Below are 17419 nucleotides of genomic sequence, written 5' to 3'. Positions count from 1 at the left end.
CTTGTTTTACAGTCAGTGCCTTTTCCCCCCGCAGAAAAAATGGGGGGTAGGGGAAGAGGGATGCAGATGAATGTATTAAAATTATTAGCCCTTGCTTTCGTTTTTTCAGTTTAGCAAAAAGTTGAGAGATTTTTGAGTTTCTGACTTCCCAAGCTCATGCTGTGAGGACTGGCCTTGCCGCAAAAATCCTGCGCTTGGCCTGTAGCTCAGCATGCAGCCGTCTTCCTCTGGGGTGGGGTGGGGTGGGGGGGCTCCGTGCCCAGGTTACCGGGGAGGTGGACCTGAAGGATAAATGTTTGCTATGCTCAGAAGTAGCATATGACCGGGGGGAGGGGGGGATGGATGGACTGCTGCGGGCATTAGCGATAGCCCGTGTTGGAAAGCGCTAACACGAATCTGCCATTTTTTGTTCCTAGTCATTGGAAGCTGATGTTTGGCCTCCCCAGACCGCCCTGAACGCCTCCAGCTCCTCAAAATGGAGGCTGCTGATACAAAGGCAATCAGCAATGCTGCCGGAGGGCGTTCCCTCCCCACCACTTTGCTCCTTCAGGCTGTGGTTCTGCAGTGGCCCCGGCGAGCGAAGTGCATGCTGCTGCGGGGAGGAGGGGCAGGCCCGGCCCCTCGTGCCTCTCCGGCTGGCTGTCACCACCACTTGCTTTTACATCGGCCACCGGCTTCTACACCTGTAGCAGTAGTATTCCCGTGGCTTCCCCAGCACCGGGACAGCAAGCCATATGAGGGAGCTGAGCTGACTCATGAGCAACTTTATTCTTTACAGGTTATAGACAAGTTCAGGGTGGTCTTCATTGCCAGATCAGTTCTCTGGTGGATCAGTTCAAGGCGCTGATGCTTGCGTGAGAGAGTTGACTAAACTGGGGGGATGCTGGTGGGGGTGGTGGCTTTTTAATAGGAGGGTTTGCCTGGGTCAGCCTGGAAGGAGTTGAAACCCCTGCTGCATATTTGCAAATGCAAATCTGTGAGGTCGTACTGGTGCGTGCTGCATTGTGGAATGGATGCATGCTTTTATTTTTATAAGTTTGTAATCTTTTTGGGAAGTAAGACTGACTTTGCCTGACCGCTTCCACAGCGGGGTCCTGGCGACTTGTAATGCTGACTAAACTAGAGGGGAGAAATGGTGTGGGATTGGGATAATGACCTGGAGCTGAGAATCTCTCAGGATTGTGTTGCTTCTGTTTGACACCACGAAACCATGGTACCAAACAGCTATCTCTTACAGTAAACCTTGAACCACATGTGCCTTCAAGTCCAAAGTATTGCCTCCAGTGAATTTACTCCCCCCCACCCCGCTTCGGCACATTAAACTGTGCCGCTAACAGAAAGAGCAGTCTTTGTCACGAAGAGGCACTGGCCTGCTGCATGAGCTGAACGCAAAGTCAGTGTTACAACTGAAATCTGTAATAGTGCTGTAATAGCGGGTTCTTCCTTAGCTCCTCGGTTTACTGAAGCCTTGTGCAAATACAGTCTGAGAATGGAGCTCATAACACTTCCCAGAGTTGTTAAGTTGTAGTCCTTTATCTTTCAGCTTTGCTTCTTGTGTCTGGCACCACAACTTTTCACCTGTCTTCTAATTCAACACTTGTTTTTTGAATCTGGCTTTAATGAACAAATGTAACTTTGGGTTAAGGGAAGAATATTAATGTACAGTGTAACTGGGGCTTCTGTTCACTGTAAGGGTCTTTTGACCTGCTTATTAGTGGGGGCATTGTTCTGGTAAGCCATTCCAGGACCCATCCTGCCAGTCTTCTGCACAGGATTAATCATTTCCTCTTGACCTCCTGCTCTCTTTTCCTAACATGTTGCATTGATCAGAATCCTTAACTCGCAAGTTTGCTCCTGTTTTTTAAAAATGGGAGGAAAAGGAGGGGGAAAGGAATGCAAAGAAATTAGATATAATGTCTGCTGTTAACATTCTTAGTAAGCTTTTTTCCTTTTTTTCTTCTTGACTCCTCCCTTCTCCCAAGAAAAGAAATCCCTTCCTGGTATGTATTAGCTCCAGATCTCCAGCATCTTGAGTGCCTCTGTTTCACTGGAATTACTTTTTTTTGAGCATGCAACTTCCTGCAAGATCAGCTTTGCTTATGAAGGTCACGTTTAAGCTTTACCTAGCTGAGGCTTTTGGCTACTGATCTACCAGATTAGAGCACTATATTAATCTTCTCGATCTGCAGTATTTCCATCATAGCTAAGGCAGTGGCAAGAATACTGCATGTGACTCTTAATTTCCCTCTTTTTTTATGCCAGTGGAGGAAAGTATTTGAGATCATGCAATGTACCTCCTCCTAATAGAGAAAACTCCATGTTTGTCTTTACTGACAACATCTTTGTTATGCCTCTAAGGGAGCTGTTGACTTTAAGGTACAAGGGTCCTGCTGCCAGCCAGTCCCAGATTGTATCAGTAGCAAAAAGAAATACTTGTTCTGTTCAAATAGCCCATGGGTCCCTGTTTTCCCCTGCTGCCTGTGGATGGCAGCTGAACCAAACTTCCCAGGAGCAGACCTCTCTGGACTTCACTTCTGCCTGAGCTAGTTGTTCTGACCCACTGTGTCCAAGCATAATCTGGCTTTTGAGAAGGCTGCTGCGGTTTGTGCTTCCTATTCTAAGGTGTTAATGGCAGCTCCAAGGGAGACAGTTGAGCTGAAGAAAGCTAAAGGTGTGATTACCCATCTCCTAGAACCTCTTTCTGTCAGGCTGCATGTTGGAGGTAGTCTTCCACTCTTGGCCCTTGCTTTTCTCTAAGGAGGAAAGAAACCAGCCGTAAGGACTTTATGTCTCCCGGAAAGAAATCGTTTAACCTGCCTTGTATCTCTGAACAGAGTGATGCTGGCTGATAAGCTGTTCTAGGTTCATGGCCTTGCGTAGATCAGAGGAATGCTAAGATGTCTCTGTGCCTGTTCCCAGGAGTACTTTGTGCTACTCTTTGCACCCCAGTTTAGGTTCAGAATGGTTCCAAAGGGGACTGAGCCATGGGATTGACAAAGCACAGACCTGAACACACACTTCTGAATAGCAGAAGTGACAAAGCAAGAAAGTAGACCTGGAGCTGGAAAGTAAAAACTGCATGTGGTTCTCCTATCAAAAGCAAACAGACTGGAAGCTTTACCTCTAGTGAAACTCATGGTCTCATGGAGGGTGAGCGCTGACTAGAATGCCCATCCACAAAGCCCATGGAGTCTTGAGATTGAGACGCGATAGCCCTTTGTTCTTGAAACTGTAGGGGTTATTAGCTTTTTGTTAAGTACTGTTTTTTGAGGAATCTCCAAATGCCATTTGGCTTCCTGCCCTGAATTAGGATTATGGGATCATTCCTCCCAGTAAGGAAACTCTGATGGCTAGTAATATCTTCTCACTTTCTAGAGCAGGGAGTTAAGACCAAGCAAAAAGACTACATCACAAAAAAAACCCACCTTTTTATAGCTTCGTGTGCATCACAAAGGATTTGGAGACAAGAGGGTCTTTCACAAGGACACCTCTGTGGAGATGGAAGTGGGCATGTTGCCTGCCTGGTAATAGATAAAGTAAAACAAACCACCTGCTCTGAAGGAGGCTTCAGGTTGATGGTTCTGGCACTATGTGTGGGAGGTTTGGGAGTAGGTGAGGGGAACCATACATCTTTCCTGCTGCTCCTCTCAGTAGGTACTGTGGGGTAGGCGTGCTTTCAGCCATGCCCAAGACTTTGCATTAAGTAGTTGTGTTTAGCTGCTGTTGGCCACCACACCCGAACATCTCGGGTCCCTCGCTTCTGCTGCTGGCTGTTGTGTTCTCCACCAGCTCCCCTAGCATCTGGCTCTAGTGATAAGAGACACAGTGGCAAAGATGAAGAGGAGCATGCAGTCACAGAAAGGGGCCTCTTGGTTGCTCCTAGTCTAACTCCCAAAAGGCTGTCTTCCTCCTCCCTAACCTTCGTTGTAGAAGGCTTGCAAGGTCGTTTAGTGCCATTAGGTGATACCAGATGGACTCCTTCAGTTGGGGTGTAGCTGGGGATAGTTGTGTAATGCTCTACCCTTTTCATGTGTTATCTTGATGGATAGTATTGGCAGTTATTACCCTATTCAATCAAAAAATGGCCTATTGACTTCAGCTGTGTGGGCATATGTAGCATTGTTCACATCAAATGGATGCTTGCAAAAATCATCACATTAGTGATTCTCTAAGAGTTTCTTGTGAATGGTTTCAAGTTTTAGGGTGTTTTTCTTCTACTGTAAACTTGAAGTCCTGGCTCTAGTCCATTTACAGAGATGAGAATTGAGGTCTAATGGAAAAAATATTTTTCTAGTATAAGCAGAGAAGGTATTTTTCAGTTTCACATGGCAGCCAGAATAGGACTGGGGCAAGATCAGGGCCAGCCAGTCACCTGGATGATTCCCACCTTGTTCCACTGTTCCACCTGTAGTGCTGGTCCAGAATTTGGCTGCTGGTTATGGTCCAGAGAGTATATTTGAACCCCTGAAGATCTCTAGGGCATAGTCCTATTTCTAGCTCAAGCAATAAACAAGAACTATCTTTTCAGGAAATAAGGAATCCATAAGCTGGATTTCCTAAGTCTGTTTCTTTCATAAGAAGCTGTGTCAGTGTAGTATCCAATTCCAGAATAGTCTTACTATCCAGTCTGAAAGCAATCTCATTTGGTGACTGGCCTGTTTATATAAGAGCTGTTTGGGCTTTTTTTTAAACTAGAAATGTGAGGAATAGGTATTTTTAGCAAGGCCTCTTTTTAGCTTTGTACATCTTACACCCCTCTCAGGACCATGGAAGATAATGCAGCAACGACCATAAGAGTTAACTCAAGTTACGCCTTGCAGACCTGATGTAAGCTTTGGTGTCTCTCTCTTGGAGGGAAATTTGCAGTGGTAGAACCTATTCTCTATCTAGGAAACAGTGGGGACATGCAGGCTGCATGAAGTGAGGGTAACACTTCCATGGCGTCTCGGTAATGAATCTGAGCGTGTGCCAATGTGAGTAAACCAGAATGCTAATCAAGCAAAAAAAATCAGTTATTTTTTGCTCTGAACGGTCTTGATGAGGAAGTATGTGTCTTCCAGGGCTCTGTAATAGGCTTCTGGTTACTTGTTTTACTCCTTTCAGTGCTACCTGGACTGGGTACCTGCAGAAAGGATTAAGATCAATTGCCTATCTGCATCTCTTAATTTGCCAACTAGATGAACTTTGAAGATATTTCCTCTAAGAAATTACCGGTGTGGTCTTACATACAGTGTTCCATTTTGGTAGTATTTGTGTTAAAGCAGACTTAAATATGGTTTGAGCATTGTAAAGCAGACTTCCACTGGTTTGAGCATTGTAATATTTAGGCTCTTTGGCGAGAGAAGTCTTGCTTCCTGTGGTTAGCTCTGTGACCTGTGTGTAACAGTCTGTACGGTCAGAATGTGTTATGTTTATATTGGCGCTGTCATCTTGAACCGTTCCTAGAAAGAAAGGGTGTGGGAAGAGGGTTGTTCTGCTCATCCTTATTCACTAAGGTATTAAGGGTGGTGTTGGTGTGCTTTTCACCTTGCCAGTGAAAATACTGATTGTATTTAAAACCCCCGGACACATGGGGTGGCTAGCAGCACAGGGATTTTTACTCAAGTCATTAATGCCTAATTGCAGTTTTCTGAAAATACCACTCCTTTTCTCCTCCCCCCCCATCATTAGGGGATGTGGATATATGACTCAGTCTATGCTTGAAGACGATGCAATGCTGTGACTCTCACATAAGAGCTGGTAGTGACTAATCCCGTAACACTGGGGCATGAGGTGGGGAGGGGGCTCTTTATGTTCTTTTTGGACAACTTGCTGCTCCTAAAACACAAAGGAAAGCAATAGCTTTCAAATTTTTTTTATCACCCTTACAATAAAGCGTGGGCTGGGTGGCCCTTTTAGACTAAGGAAATTGCTTGAAAGCGCTTAAAAAATATGCATAGAAATGTCTTAAGTACACATAGAAATCTCTTAACAGCTGCTTGCATGCAACCTGGTTTTGTGCATGTGCTCAGCTGCTAATGGAGGATCAAACATGCTCTTCAAATGTACCTTGGTTGCGTCGGAAATCCCTTTGATACCTGTGCTGCTCTTTGCCAAGCAGCAGTAAAACCAACCCCTTTCTAGGAACTTGGAAGCAGCCAGACCACAACTCGGCACGTACAACGCAGACATTCAGCAGGGCAGTTTACAAGGACCAGTAGGGAACTATTACCAGAGGGCAGCAGCAGATGAAATTTAAGATCATGGAGGCTAGAGAAAGACAAAATAAGAAACTGGCCTTTGCTTTCTGTGTTTGCTACCTCAGCTTTGTGAAAAAAAATGATCATTAATGGGCATACAAATAAACTAAATGCAGTGTTCTGGTCCTGCTCAGTCCGAAGAAGCATGATCTCTAGCTCAGATGTATTCTTTTAAAAATATGCAACTAAGTAAACTGCTTTCAACTGTAATTTCTTGAAAACTTAAATCATTCCAGGAAAGAAATGCAAAAATTCTAGTATTCTCCAAAGGGCATTCATTGTGTTCTTAAATTCTACTTGCTCTCCCTGCTAGATGAATAAAAGCTACTTGAATGATTGAAATGCTTGAGTGTCTTTGCTTCAAAGTTTGATAATTTCATATTAGTTATTTGCACTTACAGCTTCACAGTGCATATTTGGTCTGGGGAGATTAAAGAGTTAGTTTGATCTCTGCCTGCAAGACCTTAAAACTCCTCCTTCCCTCCCACCCACCCCTTTCAAGGATACTGTTCCACTGTGCCAGATTGCCCATATTGCCACCAGAAAATTGCTTGGACCACTTCTTACAAAATCAAAGGTCACCTCCATGCCTTGGTGGCAGCTGGGAAACTAATGATTTAATGCTGCTTTGACCTTTGGCTTCCTAGTCCGTTTGAGTCTGACCCAATGTTTTAATTTTCCAATACTGCTGGGCAGTTGGCTTTTGTCTGTTTCCAGATGTAACTTGCATATTGGGGGCCTGTTACTGAAGTGAGAACAAAACAACAAAACATCGCAGCCTACAAGGGGAAGGAAAAATAACAGCACCTAATTTTTTTTTTTTTTTAATGCTACAAAATACAGCTGTCCGGTGAGCCTGACTCTTCTACAGATAACAAGGTCAGGTTTAGGATAACAAAATGTGTGTATTTGTCCAGCATTTACATCCAGACCTGAAGTGTTTTAACGGCAGTCTTGCTAAAATGCTGCTTTTTTTTACAGGTCTGTAAAAAGTAACAGAGTAAAAACAGTAGCTCTTTCCCCCTTCTGCCCTCAATCTTTCCAAACCACTATTTTTTTTTTTTATATGGAAGAAAAGTCAGTGTTTCATCTGGTACTGGGAAACATCAGAAAAGTAACCAGTTGGTTCTTGAAAATGTATGTGCTTGCTGTTGGTGGGGGAATAGAAGTGTAAAGTGCGATGGAAAGCAGTGGCCACTCAGGCTTTTAGTGTGATTAGGAAGTTCCTTTTTTTTTTTTTTTTTTTTTTAAAAGCACTGCAACATTTGGTCAAGAGCACTTTGTCATGGATTTTTGGTGTATATAGAAGGTGAATACTGCATTAGGTTTTTGCAATACCGGTAATTTTGCAACTATTGCCGGTACAGTTTGAATTTGCTATTAATGGTGTGCTAATGGTGGGGAAAGCACCCTAAGGTGGCCAGCCTTTACTTAATGAAAAGACTGCTGATGGTTTGGAAAGATTCCCCTTGAGTACTGATGCATATGGAAGCTCCCCCTTGAGTACTGATGCATATGGAAACTCCTCTTTGCCTGAAAGTGCAAATCTCTCCTTGTGTCTGGTCTGCCTGCCCCATCGCAAGTGCCAACTGGACTCCATTCCTGCCCAAACTACACTGCAGCTCTCAAAGGTCAGCTCATACCCAGGCTTGTGCGAGAGGTTAGTTTTGCAGAACAGATGGGCTCCTAAAACTTTTATGGTCTCCAGTCAAATCACCTCAAGCTGTAATCTCATTAAATCTTAAGTGAATCAGTGAGTCTGGTTATTACTTGAAAGCGGAGTTACAGGAAGCGATGTTCCTGATGCAGTAGGTCTGTCTTGGTAGTAAGCTACCAGAGGTGCTTGCCTGTGTGTGGCTCTTGAAGCTGCTCTGTTCCTTTGATAGCAAAGGTGGTGTGCGGGGTGCAGCAAGTTAACCTTTTGACAGAGGACAAAGGTAGAGATGCAGCTTTTCCCGAAATCCTTACTGAGTTAACTTACGGAGTTTTTAGTTCTTCACTGCACTCTGGATCACACAACATACTGTACTGTCCCAACAAGCCACTTGTGTCTTAGAATAAATTAACCTAATAACTTATTTAGGAATGACAGCAGAGTGCTTAGTACTGTGTGTGCAGTTGCTGAAAACTGCACAGCAACACTGTCCAAAAGGCTGGCCTTCCTCTTTTTCTAATTCAGCGTATTTGGAAGCTCCTGTGCTAGAAGACACTACATAGAAGAATATTCTAGAGGCAGGCAGGTAGCTTCCCTGAAAGTCTTTTGACCCGGCAGACTTGACTCAATAGGTTAATTGTCTTGTGCTTGGAAATCTGGTTAAACATGTTTTGTTCTTCTGCCTGGATTGCAGAAAATATATATATATTTTTTAAGAGAGAATAAACCTAATTATGACCTCCTCAAACTTTTTTCTTAGTGGGCAAGGGATGTGTAGGACTAGTTTGGCGATACATAAAATTAATGATCACGGCTTGCCATGTAAGACTTGTGTGCTGCGCACAAGAGGGTTCTTAAAAACTGCCTGCTGATAGTGCAGAGATAATAAAATTTCTTCTGCCTTGCCTACTTGCTTCCTCCCTTGGGGTGGGGACGGACACACCATACCTTGTGTAAACCCGGCCTTCTGGTGAATTGGTGTACCTAAACTGCAGTCAAACTCCTGCCAGTGCTTGTCAGAAATGGTGTATTTCTAATGTTAGGTGTTCATGGTGCGCTTTCACATGCTTTTGCTGTAAGAATGGTTTCTTTCTCAGAATTGTATTTTATATATATAACAAGGCAGTGTGGATTTTATCATAAAATTGCTTTTTTGTAGTCAGACTAGTGCATATTTTTCCCTTCAAGAATTGGGCAAGGATTTAGCCTTTTTAGCCATCCCTTCTCCCTTCCTTTGGTCAAGTGAGTCACACTTCTTGTTCAGCCTGGATAGCTTTTCTTCCCTTCACCGATGCTTGAGCAAGCCTTCTATATTTACACTTATCCTGATTTAAAGCTGAGAGAAGGCTACAGTTAAAGTTTAGGGTACGGCTGACTTGCCTGCACAATACAGAAGCAATCTGAAGGATTCAAAGTATTTAAGCATTTTAAAAATGAAAAATGCTTTCAAATTCTTAAATTCTGAACCATGACAGGGTGGGACCAAACCACTGTGTAGTTTGGTAAAACCAAAACTATAATGCTTTACAACAGACCTTTTGCTTGGTGGCAGTATATGAATACGTACGCTGTATACTTGATCCACGGGAGCCGCATGGAATAGATTAAATATAGAGTGTGTGTATCAACCATAACTTAAACCTCGACTAGGATGGAAGGTTGTCCTCACTCTCCCAAAACTGAATCTACTACTTAATAACAGTGTCTATGGCAAACTGACAGAGCATCATCGTTAGTGTTTCTTACTGAGGCAAGCGGCTCAGATTTACTTTGCAGTTTGAAAGAGCAGTAATTCTTCACTTAGTTTTCACTTAATTGAATGTTCATCCTGGAATATTTCCCTCTTCCCAGCTCTCCTGAATTCAAAGGGAAACCAATCTTAGGTCCCTTCCATGAGGAAAAAACGGGCTATTATACTAGGGACACTGAGCAGTGCCTAAATCTATAACAGAAAGGCAGAATGTTTGTTGGGGGAGAATAAAACCCCCACCACTTTGTTAAGGGGGAAAACATAGGCTTTAAACTTGCTTGTACCTGTATTTCACCACTTTGGAAATAAGTGCAGGTCAGGTAAGCCATTAATTTAGAGTTCTGATGCTTCAGAGGTCTTGCTTCTGCTCTTGTTGCTGGAGAGGCAAGCAGCTAGAGATGCATGAAGGCATACTTAAATTGTCCATCAGGACTTGTCTTAAGTTTTCAGACAGAAACACAAATGTCTCTATTTTTGTGTTAATAGCTTGTAAACAAAGGTTTATCTGTTGTTTTTACTGTTCTATGGTGATGGAGAATAAATTATCTGAGTAAACACTTCTGACTTCCCAGAACAGATCTCCTTATTCTTAAAGATATTTTTCTTTCATGATTTACAGTACTTTTCTGGCAGTAACCGCAGAGCTGTGTCATTATATGATAGATGGACAAGAATTTACTCATTCACTCGCAAGGGATTAAAGAGTAACCTGCAGTAATGTTTGTTATATGATTATTGAAATGCCCTGTGGCTGTTAAGACAGCTAGGTCTTCCAAAGCAAACATTAAATACTAGAGTTCAGTTGGAAGTAATAGTGCACTAGCACCCATAGGATAACACTTCCATGGGGAGTCCTTCGTAAAACGTGACTGTATAATCCTCCTTAAAATTAAGAGGAATTGTAATGAGCGTATTTAATCTTGACAAATTTAGTCTGGCATTCTACTACAAGCAGCAAAACTTTGATCCTCAAGGACAACACTTTCTCTGAATAAGATACTCCAGTGTATGTGCCAAGTCCTATGCTGGGAGCAGATAATGGTTATTTTTGACATGGATGGTACAATTCGATGGTGTTAGCTGGGGAACCTTGGTGCAGTGTGTATATAATACCGCTTTTAGAAACTACTGCTTGGGTCTGGAGCAAACTATTTTTTTTCTTTCAATGCAATCCAAATTTCTTTTTACTTAATTAAGATTCCTCATTTATGAGGAATCCCAACCGAAACCTCAACGTGTCGTAATTTTTCTTCCTGCTCTGAAACATGTGTACTTAGGCTAGTAAAAATTTTACACTTGCATATTTTTAGTGTGTGAGCATTTGAGAGGATGATGGTACAGAGGGCGAGCTCGAATGCCATTTGAAAAGATACCTTCCAAATGTTCACGTTAGCCATTTTTGGGTTTCAGTGGAGAGAAGTTCCTTCAAAGGCCTTATTGTGTAAGAACTTGAGGTATGTGGGTATACAGTTGTTAAAAAAAAAAAAAAAAATGTTTGGGACAGGGTAAGGCAAGAGGAGCAGGGAAGGCAAAGAACAGAGTGGCCCAATTCAGTGCTGCCTTTGTGCTTTCCACAAAACCTGTTCCACATAAGCAGTAACTTAAAACATTGCAGTATAAAACACTTGGAATAGGTTTATATGTCAGTTTTCCCAGACAACAGTCTTGCCTGTATTTCCTAATAAAAGGCTATAGTTGGTCATATTCACTTTGACCTGAGTTTGATGTGCATATGGCACTGGTAGTAACTGGACTTGTTTAATAGGCATGGATTGTTTCACAATTAAAGAAGGGGAAAAAAAAAACAAACTAACAGCTCCTGCTGTGGGGGTTCAGTACCATGGCTGTTCCTGTTACAGCTTTCCTCTGAAGACAGAAGAGGTGCAAGGCAGAAGTGGGAGGAGCAGCAGAACCGAGCCGTTCCCATCAGACATCCAGGATGCAGCTTAGCCAGTGCCTGACGCTGGGGTGTTGGGAGCAGAAGGAGGGGAGGATGATGCTGCTTTCTTCCCCTTTCCCTGCCTGCCTCGCACCCTTAGCCAGCTGGGCAGTTTCCCACTGAGAGAATGTGTGAGGAAGGAGGAGTTCTTTCCTATAATATCCCATATCAGCTTATGCCTTAATGCATGAGTTAATATTACTGTTCCTTGTTTTTACTCCACATCGGTTAAACTGCCATAGGATCACCATGGTTCTGTTTCTAAATTTAAACTGATAGAAGTATTTAATTTTTTTTGTGTATGCAAGAGTCTAAGTCTTACCACAAGGAGTCATTGCAAGCAGCCTAATCCCTTCAGTAATTGCTATCTTTGTAGTGATATTAGTTTGCATAATACCAGGTAAATCTCTGTTGAAGCGCTGATATTGGAGCGGTGTGGGGTGGGGAATGATGGGGACAGTGTCTTGTATACAAGTATGTGGACTGATTTGCCTACCAGGCTATTACGCAAACTGGAATTGCCAGAGTCTAGTAATGGTGGTGTTAGAAATCTGGATTGCTTCATTTTTCTAAATGTACGTTAACAACCCTCTTTGTTAAAAGGGCATTGAGATTTGTTAGTCTAAAAGTTGATGTATTTTTTCCTTCATCCTAACACCAGTGTTCCCTTTTTAAAAAGGTATAGAGATGCTTTTTTAATTCTGTAGAGACTACGTAATGATGTTAATATGACTTTAAATGAATAATCAGTACCTCACTCAAATAGAGTATGCACTTGAAGATAGAAATGAAAGATGTTGAGCTACCTCATACTTCCGGTTTGATATTAATGGTACTTCCATATGAAAATGGCTTTATCGGAAATTTGTTACTTTTGAGCACTGTTCTCTACTTGTCTTGACTCTGGGTTCTGGTGCTCTTCCCCTGTTATTGGCTGTAAGGACACAGAAGCAAGGGGGAACAACTAGACAAGCAAGCTGCAAAGTGGGCTCAGAATTCATAATTGCTTAGTTTTCTGTACTCTCTAGCTACTGTGGTTTCAATTGCAGGTTAAATTCATGGGGTTAAACTATGGGAGTTTTCAAACATGCACGTTCAATTTTTTCTTGTAACAAGTGCTAGATGCTGTAATTGAAGGCATGTCACTATGTGAAAGACTAAGCGCAAACTCATGTTCTAAGGTTTTCTGAACCAAGATTTCTAGTACTGCTTAAAACAGAAGAAGAAGAAAAAAAAAAAAAACCCACCCAAAACCCCCAAATGAAACAAAACTGAGGTAGAACCTGTCAGAGTTAAAAATAGGTAAAGCCACAGTTTCTCTGGATAAATGTGTTCTTTCTCCTCGTACCCATTTTCCCCCTAACAATTGAGCATTATGATTTTAAGATGTCTAGCCCAATAGGCTTTCTGACCCCCCAGAGAAGCCCTCTAAAAATATTAATGGGAATCTGTTGCACCAAAGTAAATTTTCTTAGGTAGTGGTGGTGTGTGACTACAGACCAGCTCTATAAGAAAATTAATCTTACAAAAGACCTGTTTGTGCTGGGATCAGGAAACTGCTCTGGCAAACTGCGTGCAGCCCATCAGCTTAAGATGTTGTTTCACAGTTGGCTTGTCTTCGGCATGAGGACTAGCTGGCCCTTGACTGGAATCCGGGAACTTGAGGGTTTGTTTCTCTTCCCGCTCCCTTCGCCCATCAAATCAAAAGGAATAAAGTTTGTTTCCAGTATACTGAGACACAAATATGTTTCTAGCTATTTGTTTGCAAGGCTTATAATAGCATCCTTGCCGTCAGCTTTCCATGTGAAGGTCACCAGTTGCCAAGGACCTGAATGGAGGTAGTGTTCTCTGCAGTGGTGTAGGAACAGCACGGAGCTGAGGAATACAGATTTGGAGAGGTGAGGCCTATACTGATGTTAGCCACAGAGCAGGGCGCAGGAGCCTCGAGCGTACCTTGACTCCTATTCTCACCCTTCCTGTGCGTAGAAAGAAAAAAAATTTCAAAAGCGTTAACGCTGAGCTGTGTGGGGAAAGGGAAGATGTGTTACCTAAGGAGTTTGTAGAGGTGTTGAAGTTTGTTGGTTGTCTCTAAGAAACAAGACGCCACGTGCGATAGCAAAGCAATTGTCAACCTGTTATGATTTACAGCATCACTGAAATCATGGCCAAGCTTTGGCTGAGAACTGTAAGACACTCCAGCTTTTCGGAGAGCTTGGAAGAGTTAGGGAGGCTCAGTGAAGGATTTGTAGGGACTTACAGCAGTGACTTGGACAGATGGGCTGGAAAGTGCAACTGAGTCCTGACCCACTCTAATGCCTGCTTCCACAGCAGGCTATTAGCTTGCTTGCTGGAACTGTTGAATATTTAGATCCACCCACTGTCCCCTGTGCCAAGACCACCCTGCTGCTACTCGTGTCATGTAGATTTGGCACAGAAGCTGCATTTAAACAGCTAATGAGTTGCATGTTGAAGCACAGGCTGCTCTCCCCTATTGAAATCTGTAAAAGAACTGACTTATCGCTGGCTGAGTAATTCACTAGCTACTGATACTATTGCATTTTTCCATAGACTGGCTACTTTACCTGCTTTAGCACTGAAGCAGATGCTGTGACTTTTAAAACAAAAAGAAATGCAGATTTTCTTACCCCAAACAATTTAAAAGAAAATCGCAGCATGTAGCTTTAGCATTATGCAGTAATTAAATGATAGCCCACTGTGGGATAATGAGAGCTGCGCCACCGCAGTATTAACATTAGAAGAATATTAAGCCTTGCTTATCCCTACTTAGGAAGAATCGGAGCGATGTGTTAAGGTGGATATGAGATGTTCTTTCCAGCCCATCAGTAATGGGAATCTCTGAGGTTAGTACACTGGATCAGCTGGACGAGTTGCCTTGCACCTAAGAGCTTTTAGAAAGCTAACTGATGAGACAGTAATCTTCAAACACGGGGCAAATTCTGGGTGAGCGGTGTAGTGCTCCCTCATTTATAAGATCTTAACTGAAAACACAGAGGATTTTAGAGTATGCTGGAGCCAGCAGATCCTTCTACCAGCTTTGTCAGAAGGGCGACATCCTGTCTCCTAGCCCCAGTTTGCAGCCCGTTGTCCCACTGTTACAGTGATGGTGTGGCCTTCAGGGTGATTGTCACTTCTAACCCAAGTCCTCTTGAATTTGCATGTGCTGTTTGCACTGGCAAAGACAACTTAAATGGTCTCTGCCCTGCTCCCAGCAGACTGTTAATACTCACTGGCTTTTCCAAACTTGATTAATGGGACCATGTGTCTTCCAAATAAACTCTGCTTTTAACCTAGATGATTTGACTGACCCAGTGCTCTCACGTCACCACTCTCTAAAATTTGCAGCTGTTTTTACTGGCGTCATGACATCACAGCAGGTTTGAAGAAGGTAAACATGAAGAATTTTAAGAGTATGGTAGTCTGGTTTAACAGCCTGCTTAGCTTATCACTCAATTCTAGTCTCCAGTTAGATGTACTGTTCTTCCAGTTAAAACTTGAGATGAATGCTGTCAATGGGAAGATTTACACTGATTTCCAGCTGTGAGGTTGGCGGACTACCAGAAATGAACCATGTGGCTTAGCACTGTAGCTCAGCTGATATTTAATAGATAGTTGTCATCAGATGCCTCCATGTCCTTAGTTATGGGTTCTTCTTCCTCCCTTGTGCTTGGCCCTACTGCTATTATGATCCCAGGGTCAACTGATTGAATAAACCATTCTCTGAAATTAATTTTCTGCTGTTCGTAAAGATCCTCAAATCTCATCACTGAGCTGTTTAATTGTGGAGTGAAATGGCAGCCTTTCACTGTGCCTGGCTCACATGGGGAGCAGTGCTGCCTAGATTGGGAGTTTTAAATGTGAGCTTCCTTCCCCCTCATGTGCTGGGCCTGTGTGGCTGAGAAACTGGAGCAAGGAACAGAACCTACTGGAGCATCTGGGGAAGGAAGGGTGTTAACAATAGCACTGGGAAAATGCATGTGGAATTACAGCTTTATTTCCTACAAACAGACTTGGCGTGAATCTTTGTTGTCTGTTAGCTGGGCTTTTATTATTCCATGTGGGGTAAAGAAACCAAGCTGAATTTAATTAAGGGCTGAATGACCCTCTCGCACTTGATGAATTTACAAATGGACCAAAACCCATCTCTGTTCATCCAGGTGGCAAAGGAAGGTAATAAATAGCAAACTGGTTTCACTAATCCCGCTCGGGACAACTTCCTGTGCATACTGCATGCCCTATGTAGTATGGGCTGTAACGCGTCAAGGTATCCTTGTAGAAATCTTACAGTTAGAATATTGACCTGAATTTGAGAATTGACTCTTTTGTCTGCTGTGGAGACCTTCTGGAGTTGGTGTACTATTTCCCATTACCACTGGATGCAGCAAGGAATATTGGTGTTAAGCCAGTCTCTTTTACACTAGAGCATTACGTCAAAATACAGATTCTAGGAGTAATTACGATCATTAACTCGTACACAGAAACATGAGGCTTTTAAGTATCTCTGAAAGTGAAATGCTTCAGGTATACTGGGGAATTGCCAGTTATGATGTGTATCACATGGCTTGCTCGTACCTTTAGTCTTTATATTTTGTATTTAAATTTCAAGATTTATATCAGTGCAGAAGTTAAAAGTTCCTAAAACTCTGGTCACGGTGTGAAGCAAGTTAATTGTCACAAATTACTGTTAAAATGGAAAGTAAGGACCAGCTTCCTACAGGGTAAAAAAAAATTACATTTTTCCAGTTAAACTTGCAACAATTACCTGCACCAAATTCTGAACCAGTCATCCTGGGTGGTGTGTTTATATGCTGTTTAAAAAAACAAAGAACAAAAACAAAAAAAACAAAAAAAAAAATTGCATGCATGATGCAAGGAAGTGGCTTTTTCTCCAGTTTGGGGGGTGGGAGCGGGGGAAGGAACCAAACCAAACAGCGCTGAGGGAGGAGGACCAAAATTCATTGGAAAATGAGTTTATACTAAATTCATAGTCATCTAAGCTTTACACACTACCTAACAAAGCCACTGGTGTTTGAGTTATTGTCAAGGGAACTAGATAATAAAACACCTTTAGTAATGGAAAACTTTAGACTGACTACGGTAAGTATGATTTTTTTGGGGGGTCATAAACTCAAACTGAGTTAACTTATAAATGCCATACTGAAACTTTTCCAAAAGCAGAAACCAAGAGGCTACTGTTTTGTCTGTAGATTTTTTTTTTTTTATTGTTGGTTAGGATTACAGGGTAGCTTTTAGAGCATCAGACTTAGATTTTAAAAAAATGTGACCTTATGTGTTGCTGCCTTGTACAAATTCTTAACACTGTAGGCTTAAATAAAATCATTGCAAGATACTGATGTCATGACAGAAAACAAATGCTTAAACGTTGCTCGCGTCCACGTGCTTTATTGACAAGCGCGTGCGCATTGTGTTAAATGTGCTCTGAAATGAGAGAAATCAAGTGTTTGTAAGCTGGGAGGAGAAGGGCGCTGTGAGCATTGCTGAAGGAACATTTGTTTAAACACAGGTTAAGGATAAGCCTCCTCAACTGCTGTTTCTGCTGAATTTTCCTCTGTCATGGTGCCTACTACATTCCATTGCTTTTGTCTGGGCTTGGTATTTGGGAAATTTTGGTGAGGGCTGTTGGGGGGGGGGGGGCATGCTGGAAGCTGGTCAGCAGCAAGGAGAGGAGGGCTGGTGTGGGAATTGTGGAGTGGGGTCAGGGTTTAACTTTAGTGGCCATTCATCAGATGATGATTGATTGCTGTGCAGTCCCAGGGGACGTTTAACAACATCTCCGCCCATCCCCCTGCCCCCTTTGA

The sequence above is a fragment of the Egretta garzetta genome, unplaced genomic scaffold (assembly GCF_000687185.1).
Source record: "Egretta garzetta isolate BGI_Z169 unplaced genomic scaffold, ASM68718v1 scaffold313, whole genome shotgun sequence".
NCBI lineage: Eukaryota > Metazoa > Chordata > Aves > Pelecaniformes > Ardeidae > Egretta > Egretta garzetta.
Note: the sequence above shows the minus strand (reverse complement) of the source record.